The sequence below is a fragment of the Phalacrocorax aristotelis genome, unplaced genomic scaffold (assembly GCF_949628215.1).
Source record: "Phalacrocorax aristotelis unplaced genomic scaffold, bGulAri2.1 scaffold_111, whole genome shotgun sequence".
NCBI classification, from domain to species: domain Eukaryota; kingdom Metazoa; phylum Chordata; class Aves; order Suliformes; family Phalacrocoracidae; genus Phalacrocorax; species Phalacrocorax aristotelis.
The window spans coordinates 143323-148716 of record NW_027441230.1 but is presented as its reverse complement, the minus strand read 5'-3'; positions in this window follow the sequence as shown (position 1 = coordinate 148716).

Here is a 5394-nt window from a genome sequence, read left to right as displayed (position 1 = left end):
CACAACAACCAGCACACACCTCTGGGGGGGGTCACCGCAACACCCAGTGGTGCACGGGGGGCTGATCTGGCAGCGAGGAGCGTGTGCTGAAAAGTGCACGGTTCAGCCTCTGGATCTCCATTTCATGATTTCTGTGGGTCTGTCCACAACCCCTGGGGGACCCAGCACGGAGGGGATACAAGCAGCAGGAATGGGGATAAACCCGATTGCTCGGGTGGCTCTGGGGGGCCCAAAGGCAGCCTCCGTGGGCTGAAGGAAACAAGGGGGAAGGCCGCACAGCACGCGCAGGTTGCAATAGCTAAAATAAATGAACCCACCGCCAGCTCCCTGCTGGAGTTACTCTCCGGGCAGCAGCACCAAAGACTGAGCACGAAAGCTGAAATCCCTCTTTCTTCACTCTACCTACCAGCTGCGGCAGTTTGTTCCACGAGTGACGACAGGGAACCCTGCCACGGGCTGGAGAATTTTGTTTCTCCATAGGCTAATGACGCAAAGAAAGGTTCAGGCTCACGAGTCTCCCCAGGGAGGAATGTGGGGCGTGTTGGAGGTGTCGTTCTTGGGCCTGATGGCTCATTTGAGTGACACAAGCTCACTTCTGACACTGAATGGTTTATTCATCCTGTACCCCAGTTTAATAGAGAAGAATTAGCCCTCGACACCTGCCCTCAGCCCAGCCGGGTCAGCGGCCATAAGCCTGCTTATGCCCCTAAGGCAGAACCATTTCTGGGTTGGTGCAAGATGGATCACGGAGGATCCCATTCCAACGAATACCACGTTCACCACAGGACTAAGCGCCCTTCTTCACACATCCAGGGATCTAAATCATACCCACGGCACTTGGCAGCCTGAGCTGTGAGCAGGTTGGAAAGGGGCACCTGGACACTTAGCTCAGCTGCAGAGAAAGAGCACCTTTTTTTCTTTTTTTAACAAGCTCACCAGGTAAACAGCCAAAAGAGGGGCAAGCAGTAAACTGATAAGCTCTGCAGGAGGGTAAGGAAAAGAAGTCAGCGCATAACAAAGAATCTGATGGCATTTCAGCATCGTAGGTGCCTTCAGACCTGGTTTTAACCCAGCGTTTGTGCAGGGGGTGCTGTCGGATTTACAGTTCAGCTTCCTGAGCACAGAGTTGGATATCAAATGTCACTTCTATGTGGAGAGGGGATGAAGGGAGAGAGGGGCCTGGGCCATGCCAACACCCCCAGGGCCTGCGAGGCCCCCCCAGTCTCTTCCCAGGACAGCTGCTCTCGGTGGCTGAGCCCCCGGCGGGGTCTGGGCAGGTGGAGGTGCTGTGGGAGCGTGACAGTGACAGGCCTGGACACTGAGAGCGCCGCTGACCGTGCTGTATTTCAGCCGCTTGCTTGGAAAAGGGCAGCCGCTCACCCTCCCTGAGCTGCCGGCAGGGCTTTGGTTTTCATCCCTGACACCTCTGGATATTAAGGGCGTCAGCAAATAGAAAGCTCCGGGAAGGGAATGGTCATAAAGGGGAAAAGGAGAACAAACACATTGGCAGTGAGAGTATCCCTGCATGAAGGGCAGTGCACGCTCCGCGCTTGAGGGGGAAGGAAAACTTTGGGGCTAAGGTGTGGCTTATGGCACAGCAGTCCTCAAAGAAATGCACTTGTGTTGCGCAGGCTTCACTACGCTACGTACACAGATATTTGTATAGTAAGAAAGCGGCTGAGACACAGTCCAGGGATGTAGCTTCTGCTGCACAGCACTACATCCGGGGCTCTCTTACGGTGGCCACCGCGGTGACAACGTGGCATCAGCAAGTCTGCGCTTAATCGGATCTGTGCTCCCCAGCCCCACGGCAGTGTGCCGCACCAGAGGTTAATAATGGGGAAACCTCAAAACCTCCCGCCCAAGGGAAAGCTGCAAACCTTGAAGTCCTTCAGGCAGGAGTGTCTCAATAGCCCCTTGATTTCCTGCTGTAAAGGGCTTCCCAGTGTTATAAGCTTTTAGTTTTCCTCCACATGAAAAGCAGTTCAAAACCGTAAAGGGCTGAGCTGACTTGATCCCACATGCAGACCTTCACACCTCCCAGCAACCTTAAAACTCCCCGGGGCCAGATCTCCCCCTGCCAGAATTACCTCTTACCTACTTGGCCCTTAACCTTGGCGGTCCTGGCCGGTTTTCTCAGCCTGCTACACGAAACCACATTTTGTCATCCTTTTCTGACAGCAGCACATTGTCTGTTGTTTTGGTCACATTAACGATTGCCGAGGGACTAAAACACAGATCGACAGATACGCTGATTCGTACACTCCATGTCCCCAGAATATAACAACATCCCTGGTTGATTCATTTCATCACTTTGGTTACAGCACGACTATTAGCGATACTTGATGGCATGACTTGGTTTCCTATCCCTTTGCTCCTTAAGCTCAGGGGTTAAGCTGGCCTGAGAGTGCTGTAGGAAAGCATCAGCCTTTAGGCAACGTTGAGAGTAGCTTTTCAGAATGAAGCTACAGTATTTAGCGGCAAAGAACAAGTCAATAAAATTACTGAAAGATTTCTGAGCCGTTAGGTGACTGCCAGCCTTCTTTTTAAGCTACCTCCAAATGTCACGCTCATTGAGCTGATCTTACACTTTGTGAGTTAACTGATGGATGTACCAGGTCAGCTCTGCGTTATCGCTAACGAAAAAACATTTTGTCAAATACTTGATCACCAGGGGGTGAATTTGATCTGGTGCTTGTATAAAAGACTCACCGCACGTGCACGGCATAACCTGAAGACAGCATGTTGATCCAAGTCTTGTGGCACATACCAAAGTATTTAGGTTTTTAAATAATCAGGAAATCTGGAAATACAAGTGCAAGTTATGAGAAGCAGATGGGTTTGTTTCCTTCTGAGGAATAACGGCACGGGCGTTGTCCTCTGGAATAAAGAGAACTACTTCACGGGATAAGAAATGTGTTTGTGCAGATGTGAACAAAAATCAATCAACAACCCACTGCTGGGGGGGTGTGTGTGTATTTCCCCCCAACAGAGACATGGAAGGCTAGCAATTTAGTACAGTGTGACAATGAAGTATTTTGAGCTGTAATAAAGAAAACCCATTAACCTCAAAAATTTAATTTTTTTTTAGAGCCAGTAGCCAAGGAACAGCCAAATGTAATTACTTGGTGAAATACTTTGTGCAAAATGGGTGTTTGGAATATTGACACGGCAAGAAAATGTGAAAATATGCTTTAGTAAAAAGTAGGATATCAAAGCACAGGGGAAAGGGTGCTGAGTGAACAAAGCACATTTCTGTCACAGTCAGTAAACACCATTAAAATTAAACGGCAGGGGAAAGCAAATGGACTATTTTTATCAAATAGGAAATTAACCAATATACCCAATATATGGTATATACACACAAATACAATAATGTTAAAAATCGGAAATGCGGCAGAGTTAAAGGACGGTGAACGTTTCTGTGCGCTCACCTACGTCTGTTCATGCCCTTCACGTAGATGCTACTTAGTGAGCAAGAAAAAGGAGGAGGAGTTGTGATTTCCAGATACGTAAAGCTAAAATACAACTTCCAGCCCCGGTTCCAGAGGACTTGCCGCTGACGTCCTTACACCTAAACCAAGTAAACTTACGTCCTTGCATGAGCTAAACAGTGCCAGACTAAGAGAAATGATTTGGTTTGTAAGCATTTGTGCTTGCAAGCATCTCAAGCAGATTTATTCCACCTGAGTGTGAGCCATTCGTGGAACCACAGCCAGAGGAAATGCAATAGCTGACTGACTTTGGCTTTGGACTGACTTGAAGGTCAGAAATATTTCCCTTCAGAAGTTCTCTCACCAATAGGGCCCAAGCAGGAGTTTTACAATACTCAGCTTTTTACTGTCTCTCTAGTATGACTGACGCTTGCTGGACAGGTCCAGTGTTGCCTGACATTGGGAGAGACCCTGTTCTTACTTGGCTTGAATAGAAATGATCAGATATTGAAAGAAACAAGTGGATGATGAATGAACTTGGAACAAACCTAGTATTTCTTCACTAGTATTTCTAGTGTTTCTTATTCAAAGCTGTGATTTGAAATAGCTTTTGCAGCAAGAGCGAAGAGCCTCACGTTAGGTTTGGACCCTAACAGTGAGGGTTTGGGACCACTAAATGAGGCTTTGTGCATTAAAAGATGGCTTTGGGCTCTAAAACTCGGTGTGGAAAAAGAAAATGACGGTTTGAGCATTAAGAGACCGCATTCGATGCCAACAGTAAAGGTTTGGGATATAAAAATGAGGCTTGGATAATAAAAATGAGGTTTTAGTACCTAAATGTGAGGGCTTGGGGCTTTAAAGGAGGCACTGAGCATTAAAAAAGGGCTTTGGGCCCCTCTTGGCTGTTAAAAATGAGGCTTTGAGGATTAATCAAGGGGTTTGGACTGAAACGCACGGTTTAGAACGAAAAAATGACGGTTTGCGCATTAATAGAGTGGATTTGATGCTAAATGGGAGGCTTTGGGACCTAAAATAGAGGCCACTGAGTATTAAGAGGGGTTTGGTCCCTAAAAGTGAGGGCTTGGGACCTAAGAATGAGGGTTTGACCCTAAAAAAGACAGGTTTGGACCTGAAAAGTGAGGGTTTGGCACCTGAAAATGAGGCTTTATTCCTTACTAGAGGGGTTTGGACCCTGAAAGTGAGGGTTTGGGATATGAAAAGGAGGCTTTTACACTTAAAACAGGGATTTGGAACCCCCAAAATGAGGGTTTGGGACTTAAAATAAGGCTTTGAGCCTTAAAAGAGGGGTTTGGACCCTGAAAGTGAGGGTTTGGGACCTAAAAATGAGGCTTTGAACCTAAAAGACAGGTTTGGACTGTGATAGTGAGGGTTTGGGATATGAAAATGAGGCTTTGAGGGTGAAAAGAGAGCTTTGGATCTAAAAAATGAGGTTTTGGCACCTAAAAGTGAGGCTTTGGATGCTAGAAGTGAGGCTTTGGGACTTTAAAAGTAGGCATTGGGCATTAAAAGAGGGGTTTGGACCGTGAAAGTGAGGCTTTGAGTGGTAAAAATGAGGCTTTGAACCCAAAAGACAGGTTTGGACCGTGAACGTGAGGGTTTGGGATTTAAAAAGGAAGCTTTGAGCCTTAAAACAGGGGTTTGGAACAAAAAAAATGAGGCTTTGGGACCTAAAATAAGGCTTTGGGCCTTAAAAGAGGCGTTTCAACCCTCAAAGTGAGGGTTTGGGATCTACAAATGAGGGTTGGCAGTTGAAAATAGGGCTTTGGACATTACAAATGAGGTTTTCATACCCAGAAGTGAGGTTTTAATGCTTAATAGAGCAGTTTGGACCCTGAAAGTGGCGGTTTAGAAAAGAAAACTGAGGCTCTGAGCCTTAAAAGACGTGTTTGGCAGCTAAACGTGAGGCTTTGCAAGATATAAAAGAGGCTTTGAGAGTAAA